Genomic DNA, 16597 nt, shown 5'->3' with positions numbered 1-16597 from the left:
TTAATTGAAGTCAATTGAAAAAGTTTTGTTACGTTAATTATTGAGTCTGTCTAACCGTGTATATGTATGTAGTATCATAGTTATAATTTTGACTTATATATTAAAAATAAATTATAATAAAACAAAAAAAAAAATAAAGTTTACTGCTTATATACTTAATATAGCAATTTTATGTATATAATAAGCTGTACACTTTTGTAAAAAATATTTTATTTGTAATGTTGTTTTTTATTACAAACTTTACTACAATATTAGAGAATATAGCTTATTATAGAGAAAAATAAGAAGGAACGCGGAATTCGAGGTATTTTCTCTTAAATATCGAAACAAAAAAGGACTTTGTGGCGTAATCGTTTCCGTTGTGTGACTATATTTAAAAGCAAAATTAAAGAAAATTATGAAACTAATAAGCCTTTTTTAAATTTAACTAAACTAGTAATCCGTATTATCACTTCATAAATCAAAGAAAATAGCTGTAGCTTCAAGGATTTACACAAAATGTCTTTTATTCAGTTTTGTGACTCTGTCGCTTTTAACTTTGTTATTTTTTAATTTTACTCCATAAATTTTTTACTTGATGTGAGTAGCTTTTTTGAAAAGTAATATATATTTACTGGATACATAATTATGGCCGCACGGAATTAAATCGTAAAAACTCGTAGATTTCATAGATTTAACTTCATAATTTTGAAGGGACACAGTAACAAAATGGAAGTCTTAAAAGAAAAGGTTGTATTCACATAATTTGAAAATTGCCTAAATGTGTAACTATTATGACATAAATTTTGCTTTCCGACCTAGCAACGAAACGTTAAATTTATGGCATATAATGCCATTTGATAATTCTTTTATACTTTTATTTTCTTTTCCAAGTTTTTTTCCGACTGTGTTTTAATTTCAGAATTGTAGCTGTAGCCTGATAAATTCAAAAAGCATCGGGCCTTACAAAATTTACATATTTTTTTTTACTTGGAAGTGAGGAACATCAGTACTACTATAATAATATCTACTATTTCACATCAAGAAACACATTATTTTAATGATAATGATTAAGAAATTAAAAAGTTTGATCATATTTTCTGTATCAGAAAATATATTAATAACATTTCGTAATAATATATTGATAACATTTCGTAATAGTATACATTTATTTAGTCAGTCGGGTGCAATATGAACTCGGCTTTATGCATTCCGACCTATTGTGACCTGCTGTTCCGTTAAATGTGACCGTGGAATAAGTCACAAAACAGAGGTCACATAATGCTGCTTTCTTGTAGTTTTAAATTTTTTAACAATAACCTATCCTACTTAAGATTTTTGATATTAACTTTTTGATATCAAATATTATAAATATTTTGCAACATGTCAACAATAAAAATTATTAAATAAAAGTGATTTATAATAGTAAAACTTGGTCACATACCTGAGGAACGAAATTGAAACACAATATTTCAACACTGCGTACGCGCTGGCCATAAGTTCATTTAAAAATTAAAGCAAAATAGCATCTCTCGATAAAGAATGATATATGTGCTGCCATTTCGTGTCGAATTGTTCCTATTTAGAAGATTTTGCAAAAAATAGCGGTCACAATACGGAATGTTCCGGTTAGCTCAATTTTTCGGTTTTAATTTTAGATTTATTTTAAATAGAACATAAATAAAAATAAATGTTTTTGATACCCTTAACTTTTAAATTAGACTTTTTAGAATTTGAATTATATTTACTAAACCATTCACATACACGAAAATATTGTAATTATCAAGATAATCTGACACGAGTTGGGAAGGGGACACGTAAATTCGATGGTCTTAAATATTTTAAAATCTATCTAAGTAAAGTAACAACAAATCGAGAATTTATATATAATTTTAAAAATATCTATTTTTAAATAAAACAATATATTCTGCTAGACGTCATTCATCATGGAAAAATAATTAAACAAAGTTGAGGGACACGGCAAAAACCTACGGTACAAATTTTTTTAAAATTGCTCATAATACCAAGTCTTTCAGCAATTGAATTTTTTGTAATAATATTATATATTAACGTTTTTATGGATCCATAAAACGGATTATGAGTTAAGAATAAATTGAAAAACCATAAAACGTTGATCATAATTATTATTGATAATATTTCGTGTTCGACCATAATAAAATATTCGAACTATCACGGTTTCAAAACGAACGAAATAATAAGCATTTCTCTCACCCCTTTTTATTCGTCCACTTGTTTTTACACAACCATATAATTAATGAGAATAAATTATGCATTACTTAATGCGATTAATCCTCTTGTATAGAGTAGTTTTACAATAGAAACGTTTTATAATATATTTATTTCAGTTTTTTGCCTCTCTAGCTTTAACACAATCACATTCATCAGTTATTCTAAATCTCGGTCTTGCTTGTAATGCTGTTCCAGTTTGCATATTATTTTATACTAGTTTCCGCCCGCGGCTACGCCCGCGTGTAAAGTGGGAAGGGTAAATTGTTAGGTATGTCCTTTTCCGTATCTCTGACAAATTGTTTGCACAATTTCATGATTATTCGTTAAGGAGTTAAGACGTAAAAGCGAAACAAACATACATATAAATAAACAAACTCACATTTGTACTATAATACAAGTAAGAATTTATAAACTGCTATTAAATAACTGAAAGTATTTTTTTTTCCTAGTCTATACTAATAATATATTATATAAAGTTGAAGTCTTGAAGTTTGTTTAATCGTATTGATACCAGTATCTTGTTATCCGATTTAAAAAAAAACTTTTAGCGCTTGATAGGCCATTTATTGAGAAAGTTTACTACATAATGTTACGTTACTACTCCCGGGGCAGAGCGGTAACGCGAGTGTAATCGAGTAGAGCACCTAGTATACATATAGACAAAATATATTTCTTAGAAAATCATAAAACATTTTTATTGTAACAAGCTGAAGTAAGAAAAATATAGAATAAATTCATATATGTATATATATAATAAATTAAATAAGTCAATTTACTATTACATCTGGTCGTGGTCAAAATAACTATATGATTATTTATCGTAAAATATGCCTGCTTTATATTTAGGTACAAGTTTATCTATACATACATACAAGTATGTCTATGATGTTTTTAAGAAATAGCGAATACGCAGTAATTTAAATTATATACATATACTTATAACAGAAGTTTCCGATTTCTGAATTAGTATTTCTTCTTTCTATCTGAGTGGCAAGCCTCGGGTTATTCTAATTTAGGTCCAGGGTTGTTTATTTAAAATAGTTTTTTTTAGGTAACAAAAAAAGTATATTTAAACACAGCAATTTTTTTTATAAATTGTATAGGCGAACGGGCCTGGTCCCGCGAATGGGCCAACTGATGGCAAGTGGTCACCACCATCCATAGACATTGGCGCGGTAAGAAATATGAACCATTCATACATCGCTAAAGCGTCATCAACCTTAAGAGCTAAAATGTTATGTCCCTTGTGCCTGTATACACTGGCTCATTTACCTTTTATACCGAAACATGACAATACTAAGTACTGCTGTTTGGCGGTAGAATATATAAAGTGGGTGGTACCTACTCAGACGAGCTTTCAAAAGGCCTACCACCATGAAAACCTGATTCGAATGAAAAAAGGTACTTTAATAAATTATATTCTGTAATAGAATGTAATATTTTTTTTAATTTATTTTTAGTTGATGAAAAAATGCTATATCTTAACCTAGCGAAGCGGAAGTGTAACATTTAATAAAATATATATCTATTAATTATACCTATATTTATGTAACAAAGGTGGGAAGTTTTTATGGTTGAAAGAGCTTACGTTAGAATATTTTTGTTCGATAAATTGCCCTTTTGTCAAGTCATCTAAGATAAGATACTCATAAAACAAACTGTGAAACAGTGAAAAGTATCCATTTCATAGCTTGTTCAAAGATGAATGTCAACGATACATAAAAAAAGACTCAAAGACTGACCAATTTGTTTTTGTACTATTAATTTTTAATTTATCATGTTAATAAAGAATGACTATTTACATTGTTTCCATTTCGAATATAACCTCTATTGTTTGTTAAGTCTATGGTCTCCCGTGAGGCTCACAACCATAATAAAACCTATTTAAAATTAATCTGATAAAGAAACGTCACAATTATAATACCATTTTTAACGAGGGTCACACATTTCTTTTGATATTAGCCCATATTTGTAGAGTGTCGGAAACGTGTTCTACACAATCTAAATATAGATTGTTTTGATAACTTCATTCTCAATTATAATGAGATTCATATCCTTTGTAGATCGTAGGTAGCCTTATGAATAGAAGGGTTAATTTATTACTCAATTCTTACCTTTTAATGTACGTTACTCCGTTATCTTATAATTTATTTAAACTACAACTTACGACCAAGTCAAAAGAGAGTCAATTGTTGAGTTATTGGTAATGATAGCAACAACTTAAGTAAATATAACTATTTGCTGGTCTGCCTACTAGCCAAGCGGCAATTCTTGGGTCACTAGAAGTGGATTTATAAATATTTCTGCATCGCGAACCAGAATTATAAATGAGCAAGTAACTATGTCATTCTGTTTGTAATCTTATCACGACTGAGACACTGAATCGATAGTAATGAAATTCGATATTGAGAATATGGACCTGAATAAGGTAGGCATTTAAATTACGGGATATACGAGTGACGTGTTGTGAGTCGGCATTATTAATATTATTCTAAGGGTAAGAAACTGTCGTAGCTATATTCGTACCGTCAGAAATATATCCAACAATAATTATTTATTTTTAAAATGTTACGTCACCTTACCTCATTCGGTAAACATCTTTTTATATCATTTGTTCTATTTTTATTTTGCATTCGTTAATTAGTTTCATTAATATTCAACCGGACTGAAATTAAACCGTCCACGAATTACTGTTACCATTGTTGAGTGCTCGGATTAATTTGAATATTTTCCACTTAGCGTGTAATTAAAATTTCTCTCGCTATAACGATTCTCGATGAAATTTAGCGTTGTATGACGCTGGAATTAGACGAATGTTCGCGAAGCGGTGTGATTTATCAAAACTATTCTTGAATTTTAACACGTAGTTCGTGTACAGTTTGTTGTTATAATGTTATTTTTAAATAAGATGAAGTTTCTTACGTATAATATGCCTAAGCATATAACATAATAACTACTATGACATAAATTGCAACAGGTAGAATTATACGGATTGTTACTAGTAACTGCGATACAAATCAATATAAATATTATAAAAGCGAAAGTAATTTTGTCTGTCGGTTTTGATGATATTTCGTATGTAGCGAATTTGTAGAAAAGACAAGGATTTAACAGACACACCCATATTAATACACTGTGACAATCAAAGTGCCACCCATATTAATACACTGTGACAATCAAAGTGCCACCCATATTAATACACTGTGACAATCAAAGTGCCACCCATATTAATTCATTGTGATAATCAAAGTGCCACCCATATTAATTCATTGTGATAATCAAAGTGCCACCCACATGAATACACTGTGACAATCAAAGTGCCACCCATATTAATACACTGTGACAATTACAGTGCCTCCCACACAAATACACTGTGACAATCAAAGTGCCACCCATATTAATACACTGTTACAATCAAAGTGCCACCTATATTAATTCCTAGTGATAATTAAAGTGCCACCCACATGAATACACTGTGACAATCAAAATGCCACCCACATGAATACACTGTGACAATCAAAGTGCCACCCATATTAATACACTGTGACAATCAAAGTGCCACCCATATTAATACACTGTGACAATCAAAGTGCCACCCATATTAAGACACTGTGACAATCAAAGTGTCTTTCAGGTACCGAACCTTATCGCGCAAGGAACAAACGAAGACGTACGCTATCATTTCATATGAGATAAAATTTCAACTAAGAAAGTCTCTGTGAAATATATAAAGACTAAAGACATGACAGGTGATGTCCAATGTCCGATGTAGAAAAGGGTTACATTGTACGAAGCACGAAATCGTGAGATTTGTGTCCCAGAAAGGATTTTGAGAAACAATATCTATTTCTGACATTAAACACATTTGACTCACCCTGAAATATCGACAGCCGACTTATGGTGATATACAATTTCGATGCCGGTATTCTTGAAATGTTATATGTACATGTATTATAAACATTATATATAATGTTATTATAATGTTAGTGTTAGTATTATAATGTTACATATCACTTTCTAACATTTTAGGACCGTTTCATGTGGTGAGTTTTGAGTTTTTTCTTATAGAATAGCTTTACTGTTCGTTATTCGTTATGGCAAGTATTAAAACAATATTCTATTAGTTTATAGTTCAAGAATACTTTAGGATAATTTTATAATAATATATTTTGTATAAATAGTAATCAAGTTTTCTGCAACGAATGTTGACTTTTATACGTATATACGATGTTTAAACTCAATAATTATTGCGTATTATATTTTTCTCATTATAATGAGAAAAATATGTATCTCCTTGGTTCGCGAGATGCGGGCCAGCTCCAATACTATCTTGAACATGATCGCTAACAAACTAAACTGTATAGTTATAAAGCACTGCTGTAAAGTTTCGGCTTGCGCAGTAACAGTATTAGTTGGGTTTAATCCATTATGGTTTTTTATTATTTTTTTATATTTATGTGTCTCTGTTACTTCAATAAATAAATGATTATTTATTATTATTAAATAATATTCATTATACTTATATAACAAATAAATATTAAATAAATTTTTATATATAATTTTCAAAAATATTAAACATAATTATAATTACATTTAGAGCGGAGATCTTAAGATCGCACTTCACATACCTATCTCAAGCGATACCCTCGCTATTGTATGATAAAACGCTAAAGTCCTTGTACGAAAATTATTATTTACTGAATACAGAATCTGTGCTTTTGATACTGGCAATTTTTACTGGTAAAAAAGTGGATACCTGTATCATCCTTATGACATTTTAAGCGAACAATATAACATATCATCTTATGTGTACTTCAACCAACAACCTCTCCAAGATCACGTGATAACCTCCATCGTAGATGCTCGTAGCTGTAGTCGTAGCCGTAAAAATGATTGGCGTACTCGCACAGGCACAAGGAAGATAACATCTTAGTTTTCAAGGTTGGTGGCACATTGGTTACGAAAGAAATGGTTAATATTATGAACCAATACATGTATTTTTAAGAAAAGCTAATCAGCTGTAGACTGTATTAGTCTACTCGTTTAAAGATTTAAAGAAACATGGTAGCTATATAAATTATACAATTAATAAATCGTATAAAATGCCTACTCAAAAGTGGCCTTAAATTCCTAGTTAAATAAAATGCGCATGCTTATGTTCAGATAAGTGACTTAAATGATAGCGGCACATAAACATAATCGAGTCTATTAAAATAATAATAGAACTCAGCGGCTACCATACCTGAGCCTCAGATATTACCTAAACGAACTCATTTACAAGGACAATATTGTTTATTATAAACGAAGCTATTAATCTTTCTCCCTTCCCCACCAAATGAATTGTGCCACTTAATAAAGATCTTCGTCACCCCACAGGGAGTCGGGTCTTAACTAATAAATAATTAATGCTCAACCAAGTGTTCGGTTATTCCATTGTTCATAGATTTTAAAATAAACATCCTTTTGATATCTATCTTTAATTAAAAACAAACGGTTTAAAGACTTACTGACTGACTGACTGACTTAGGCTAAAATTATATTCGGTGGTTTTACAAAACACCACAAGCGGTGTTTTGTAAAAATACATAATTAGAAATTACATCTATAAGTAAATATTATTTTAGTGATTTAGTCTTATCAATTTTCATTTGCATACATGTACTGGATGAAATTGATTAATGAAAACGACGACTGTATTTAAGAGAAGTCGGGATGTTCGTGGTGACAATATATAAAAAGTTTAAAGTACAAAGTTCAAAGTTGTATATCCAAAAATATTAGTTATGATTCACTAAATTGGCGAATCATTATCATTATCTTGTATTTAAAACAAACGTATCAATTTTATACAATGTAAATAAACCTTTATTTTAAGATAAAATTTTACTCGAATGCTGTCACGCCGCTTGAAGTTTGAGCCTACATTCTACAAAATAGAACCCCACTGTAATATCCATTACTTCAGTCAAATTAAGCCTTATTTTGCGTGACATCGTTTGCCTTTCTTATTTAAGAATTAAGGAGCGAGTTCTACCCTGTAATTATGTGGCCAAGCAAATTGCATACTTCTCTTTCAAGAATAACGGTCAAATATAAATTATTCAGTGATGTGACTTTTGAAACTTTTTCTTAATCAAAAAGAATATAATTAATTTAACTTTACGTTGCTCATAATATTATTGCTCGTATATTCTTATATAGGCAAAAAAAATAATTAAAAAACACAAGTGATTGTGTAAATGAACCGCAATAAATATAATCTGTTCTTTGTGGACCACAGACAAACGTCAGTCAGTTATTTATAGCGGGATTATTTCACGGGTGCGGTGGCCAATATGGCACCCGGCGGGCTAAGCCGATGATTTAAACATATAGCCCTATCGATTTAGTAAAACGTGAAAGTAATTAATCATATTACAGCCTCCTTTAGAAAAAACGTAAAGTGCCTTCAACGATGAAGGGAAGCCATAATAAAAGTTTAAAAATGATGAAATGTAGGCTTAAAGCCGTTTTGAGGAAAAATAATAAAGCGTTTTTCATAAAATATATTTATGCAAAAGCGATTATTGAAAAGATAAATGAATATTCAGGCCATATTTAAAAAATATGCATTCATTTCACTTCCTTAGTTATTCATAGACAAATACTACTTATTTCTTTGATCTATTTCTCTTTGACTAAAATGTTTCAGCAGTTATTTAAGTCTTTGTTCAAACTTTTATTCGTGGGCTGAAATAATTAAATCATATCTGGTGGAGTGTTCGCGTCCATTGCTTTCTTTTGAAAGGCGCTCCTCCGAAACAAATTAGGGATATGTTTGGAAACCGTTTATCCGTACTGCGATCGTGTCCAAAGTTTAATAAAAATTGAGAGCAAAGATTTTTATTATTCATAAAAAGAGCAAAAGTGATACAAAAGTTGATTTATTCAAAATTAAAATTCCTCCAACGGTTACAATTGTTATTTTAATATAGGCATTGACTGTGTCTATGTAAGGCGTTAACAATTAAATATAGATAAATGTTCTTGGACAATAAACAGAGCTGATGATGATGATGATCATTCCCTGGCAGTGTTAAGAATTAATTTTTCAGTGTCATTATATTTATTCAAGTATACTTTTGAGATACCATTTTATAAAATTAAATTTAAATCAAATAAATCTACCCTCGATAGATTCTACCGAGAAAAACCAATAACACATAACAACAAAACATATTAATACATCCAGGTAATAAAAAATTCAACGAATACCAACTCCAAGCTCTATATACTATTGTACAATATGATATTTATTAATATTTTATTGTTAAACGTAATTATTACTCTATCTGGCTTAATAAATTAAATCAATAAAATTGATCTCGGTTCGGATTCACAATATGAAATGTCTTTATACAGAGTTAATGGATGTCACCTTCAAATTTCAGTACAGACCATTGATATGCAAACATGACGTTTCAATCGTGGGGACCGTAATACGTATTCTAAGTTGACCGGTTTGAGCTGTCACAGAATATACGGCTCCATTCAAAGTCTGAGATACGCTTGCCAATGAATTAACGGCTAGACAAAGCGAGTTATAAGCTATATAAGCTGAGTCCACACTAAGGAATATTAGGTAATGTCACCCTGTATATACACGAAATTTTTTTCGATAAATTAAGTTTCCAATTTAGATGCTATCATATATGAACACGAGTATTCCACGCATGTGTTTCACCGTGTTGCGTACGTGCGCTTGCTTCGTTTAAGTTATTTTAATTCGGTGACCAAAATGTTAATAGACGTTGAATGATTTTATAAAGAATTACCGTCGCAAACCAGATATGGAAAATTACATCAGTAGAAACGCATCTTCTATAATTTATAAATATAACTGCATATATCCACATATATGTTGAGATTTTGGATCAGAATATCAGTAACAATATGGAATCTCTCTAATGCTAAGAGGACAACCTTTAGTGGTTACCGTTGGTATGCTTTGTATTGCCATTGTCAATAGAAAGCATTATTTGCCAGGATTTCTAGCAGTGGTACTTGTAGATTGTGTCTTTGAATTCTCAGCAAAACACACGACAACGTTTATTATATTTTGATTTAAAATCTCATTGTTAGAAAGTGTGTTATTTTCATATCACATCACAAATCGAAATATATCTGAAGCCTGGTACTTATATTATATTGGTATGTCTTAGCTCATCGAAGGATAATCCTAAGAGGCTTGCAGGATGTAGAAGAGTACATCCGTTGTTTGTATGAGTCCTACACAAGACTACCAGTCATAGTTCACCATAAAATATCCCCTTAATATTTTTTTTGCTTGTAATTACATACAGTCGCTTTTGTGGTTCTGGTTCATTTTATTTTTATCGTGAGCTGTATTTTTAGCTACATTTGCATGTTACATGTATAATTTTAAGAAACACACATAGAAACGAATCGCATTTTATTAATATGTAGAAAATATCGTAACAATTTATTTCATACAGTTGTGTGTGTATATTAAATTATTTAATACATTAAACACTCACTCATTACATATATTTTATAATCAATACTCGTCCCAAAAATTGCCTCAAATAAATCGCTGCGTTAGCGATAAGGCAAAGTGTATATTTGTATATTTTAGTTTGTCTTGGTGTGATAAAGAATGTGTTTCCGACTTCAAATTTCACCCATTTTCAATGTGGCAGATTTTCATCCACCACATGTATGTTTTCCTAATATTGTTTTCTTTCACCGAGGAGCACGGGTAAAACTCACGTTTTCTAAACTCTAAGCCTTCACGGCTTCTTTAACAACAATGACATATTATGTATTTTATTAAAACATATGCACATACATATACTTTTTTTTTATATAGAATAGGAAGGTGGACGAGCATATGGGCCACCTGATGGTAAGTGGTCACCAAACGCCCTTAGACATTGGCATTGTAAGAAATGTCAACCATCGCTTATAGCCAATGCGCCACCAACCTTGGGAACTAAGATTTTATGTCCCTTGTGCCTGTAATTACACTGGCTCACTCACCCTTCAAACCGGAACACAACAATATCAAGTATTGCTGTTTTGCGGTAGAATATCTGATGAGTGGGTGGTACCTACCCAGACGAGCTTGCACAAAGCCCTACCACCAGTAGATACTCTACAAACTGTACCTAATGTCTATACAGACACTATATACTAGCATAAAATTAGTGTACGGTAATAGTCGGATTATAGTTATATATAATTATGCTTCAATTCGAAATGAAACAAACAAACCTTACCTACTCTATAATATTATGTTAGCTATCGCTACATTACATAAGTATGTTAAGGTTCTGCGTCGACTAATATACTTAAAACTTCGGAACCATATCGCAATATATAGCAATTAATAACAATACGTTTTCATTGGCTCAATTTATGCTGATACAATTCTAGATAATATGATTATCCTTGTAATAATGTTAGTAGGAAAGAGACGTGTTACGAATATTGTTACTTCTAATAGGTTTAGGTGGCCTTGAGGGTAGTTTATTAAGAATATATATATATATATATATATAAATATATATATATAAGAATAACTGTTTGACTGGCTGGGATATCAACGCACAGCCCAAACTACTGGGACTAGAATCATGAAAATTTGCATACGGGTTCCTTTTACACAGTATAATGCTCTCAAGACCTATTTCGGTCACGGCGGCCAATCTCGAGGGAGTTTGCCAATGCGCGGGACATATAATAGTGCACAAGTGTATGCGCAAACACAGATGCACTCTCTATTCTCCGACACTCATAATCCAATGGGACGGCAATCCGACACGACCGGCAAGAGTTCAGGCGCAGGACCAACGGCCTTACGTGCTTTCTGAAGAACGGGAGTGTACACATTTCCAGACTCCAGACTGCTACAGAAATCTTCTAAAGCAATACTCTAAATTTTTATCGGCCGGACCTAGGGTTGAACCCATCACCTCGGGATCTGCAGCCTTATATCTAGCCACAAGACCAACGAGGCAGTTTACATAGTAGGTTAGTACTAAGGATTTTTGAAAATTTAAATTCTGGAATTTGGAAGTGTTTACATTCCCGTTTTAATATTGAACGGCCATTGGTGAAAAGATAAACATTGTTATAATAACAATATATATCTTTTTAATTATCTGTGTAAGGAAAAACTCTTTGAAACATTTGAATTGTCTATCTTGTTAAAACTTAGCGAAACTCGTGTATGTCTTTTGTTATACTACTTTACTCAGCGCATGAGTTATAAAAAAGGCACCAGTGTACAGAACGGATGGATTTTATCTGAAGATCCCGGGTTCGAATTTAGGCAAGCAAATGTGAGTAATTATTTCGAATATCTTTTAATTGTATGTCATTAGTAAATAATTATAACGCCATGCTACATATCGCCATGCCACGTGCCACATGCAAGCCAAGCCAAGCCAAGCCAAGCCATGCCATGCTATTCCACGACAGTTAAAGCCGGCATTGTCCACCAAGCCCGCCTGTAACCATTACTGACGTCACATTCGAGTGACAACAGAACTTAATACCCGACCGGCTCATTTCGGAACGTCATTCGTTATTGTACAAATATGTTGCTATGACAACCAGAATAACGGATGCGATGATGTGGCCATGACAATAAAAAATAATAATAAATATAGTTATCATTATTACCTTCCCGTTTCATAATAATGAAATTTGACTTACCTGGTCACGGGAACAGCCGACGCGAACGCCAGTCGACAGGTGAAGCGGCAATTGAAGCGGTGCCGTTTTCAAGTCACGGGCAGTTGCGGTTTGTAGCTTATGCCATCGCGCTGCTCCAGTGTGGGTTGGTGGAATACACATGTGGCAGAATTTCAGTGAAATTAGACACAAGCAGGTTTCCTCACGATGTTTTCCTTCACCGTAAAGCACAAGATGAATTATAATCACAAATGAAGCACATGAAAATTCAGTGGTGCTTGTCCGGGTTTGAACCCACGATCATCGGTTAAGATTCACGCATTCTTACCACTGGGCCAACTCGGCTTTTTGAGGGTGTGTAGTAGTTTATATATATCAAATATCTGTTAGTATCTTTGTAAATACTGCTCATCATGATAAACTACATATATATATTTTTAAGTGTATTCATTTATTGTATGTATCTAAGTATATAAAATATTCAAAATTGACGTCTTATTTCCTTATCTTAGCTGGAACTTCAAAAATAACATATTAAGCTAAAGTACCTAATTTAAAAACAATAATATTATTAATTGTTCTGTAAACTAATCAAAAAGGGAATTGTTTTGAATTGATTTTTTTTCGAAATGTTTATTGAAAATGATCGTAAAAAAAGTTAATATACTTATTTGATCTAACAATTAAACCTTTTTACTTAATCTTTTTTATTTGAATTCTTATTTATTTATTGAAACATTGTCTATCAACACGAAATCAAAACTGTTGATCGAAATTTTACAAAACAAAATGTATTTTGTTTCTTATGAGAATAATACTGAACGAAATATATGAACTGTGAAGTGAAAAACCGCGGAGAACTGATTATTATTATACTTTAAATAATATTATACTGAAGCGAAAATTATGTGGGACAATTTTGGGCAAAAGTTGATTTTACTTTAAAGCACCTATTAAATATATTTTAAATCGGTCAAGTCGTTTCAGAGAATCTGTTAAACATACTCGACGGATATATAACCTCCTTTTTGTTTAAAGTATACAAAGCATACAGATGGGTTCCCTTTTAAAAAAAAACAATATACATCGCCTCACATAAATTTATTTTTTCATATACATTATGTATAATTTGCGAATCCACCGTGTCCCGGGACGCAGCGCGGGAATTATTCCTTTACAAAATAATAGTCTACAAACTCCTAAATACATTCACACACCGTCCCGCCGTATTGCATCCGCCATTACATTAAAATATATTTAAGCTATGGCAACACCGCGCCCACTTAGCAATTCATAATATACAAAACGCAAGGCTACTGGTTTGAGGATTGCAACATTACATTGAAATAATTTATACAAATTATTATTACGTTTCGTTAGATTATGGGGAATTGATATTATTTATATAAATATCGTAAAAATTTTATTTCATATCTGTTTTAAAAAATTTAACCTATTACAAAAATACTTTATATTATATCTAGGGCTGTTATCGACAATGAATGTGATATTTTTTTTTTCATAAATTTATTTATTGTACGTACTTTGAATAATTAAAATAATTTCAACTCCCCATTCCTGGTGATTGTCACTTAATTAAAAATTATATTATGATTACAATTGTTCTTAAAACTATAAAAGGTATAAAATTAAAATATTCGGAGCAATTGATTTACAGGACGACGACACATTGTTAAATAATTAAAAGAACACAATTGAAAATATCAAATCAGTCTTTATATAAACATATTAATAAATATTGGACAAACGATTACTCATTGATTTTATTTAACACATTATTTTGTACTAAACCATAGAATTAGTTTCAAACAGCACCTTTTATGGCAAACATATTTTCGCGCGTAAATTGTAAGACCAATAGACAATAGTTTTTTTTTTAAAGTAATGAGACAAGATGTATTTTATTCTTCTTAAAATAAGAAAAACATGTTATTCGTACTAGTATTACGATTTACGTTTTGCATGCACTGTTCGTTAATACACGATAATTAACGGCATTTAAAAATATAACCTATGAGTGGAGATAAAGTTAGGTGAGACTTTTTTTTAGAGATCGAATATGTGCGTACGAAACCATAATTATACAACATGCGTATATTATTGAGAGCTGTATATAGTAATATGGTAACTTGATTATTAAAAAAAACAGCATTAATAAGCCTTTTATTGACCATGATTGTAAAAAAAAAACTTATTTCTGATTTTTATGCTAAATGAATTATTTATTTATTTATCATTTAAAAAAACATCAATTGAACCTCCTCAGAGAGTTTCTTATCGTTTTATCGATTTTAAAATAATCAGTACACAAAATGGTCGTAGTCATGAAATTTAAATTTTAATAGTCTGCCAAGAAAATTAAAAAATAGCTACCATTCCACGAGAGCGTAAGCAGACCTCGCTACATATGTATCTTCAACGATTATTAAATTTTACTATAACTTCGATTTAACAATATTTTCATTATAATCTACTTACGTTTTCATATTAGTTACCGCACAATGTAGTATATCTTCTATCGTTCCTTAGTTTAATAAAACTGCCAATCCCAAGTATAAGAATGTAATATTATCTCGGTCTGATACTAAACATAACCCCATAACGACCGTGCTATCGACAAAGAATCTCCGATGTGCGTTATACCTTATTATAACTATGTGAACAGATTGATGTTGACCATGTTAACCGAACAAATAGAGACGTCGTCTTGTCATAGACAAAACAAATGAATGAATGAAATATTTAGAATGACAGTCCTATTTATTATTCTTTTTTTTTTCAATCGATACGATAGAATGAACGATTATTTGATGGATTATATTTGTTAGTGTAATTTTATAAGTTTCGTAGACCGCATATAATATCTAAGTCAAAAGCTCAACTTTAACTTACACGTAGATTGATACAAGGTATAGTTTGTATAAAACGAGTGGAAAACCTAATGACCTTAATACGATACTAGGCGAAGGGGTTACTGTAAAATATATAACGTACTACACTTAAAGATAAATAGCTTAAAATAGTGTGATGTGTCTCGACACGAAGGATACCAAAGTATAAGAATTAAAACGCGAAGAAGCGCAAACTCAATTTGATCGCATAGAAACGGGCGTTCGCATTTTTTAAAAACAGAACGATGTCGTTTTGTTTTAGGAAACAAACGTCAACGAACGAAATTATTCTGCTCAATATTCGAAACTCTTCACAAAATCGATTATTTTTAATCGATTACACAATTCATATAGTTTTATAATTCGATACAATCGAATAATATCCATCCTTATTTAATTAAAACATTACAACACACCGAGGAAACATTTTTTCTACCTAATAATAGATATGTCATCGAATCACCGTCTTCACTAAAGTGTGGCAGTGATATTGAAAAAATTATTTTCTAATTCTATTTAATTAAACGAAAACACTAAACGAGTAACTACACAATCAAAACTGTCAATTATATCCAGCGTCGCTTCAATTTCAATAACCTAAAAATGGCAGTACGTCATTTCGAATTGGCGTTATATTCTTGAACAATCGGGCAAGAAAGAGTATAGGTATTTAAGGCGTAAATTAAAAGCTATTTACAAAAAAAAAAAAAAATACACTACGTACATGAAAGAATTTCACACGACACAGCCGATTCGTC

This window comes from Nymphalis io, chromosome 16 (genome assembly GCF_905147045.1).
Source record: "Nymphalis io chromosome 16, ilAglIoxx1.1, whole genome shotgun sequence".
NCBI classification, from domain to species: domain Eukaryota; kingdom Metazoa; phylum Arthropoda; class Insecta; order Lepidoptera; family Nymphalidae; genus Nymphalis; species Nymphalis io.
The sequence above is the reverse complement of the archived record's forward strand: the minus strand, read 5'-3'. Positions refer to the sequence as shown.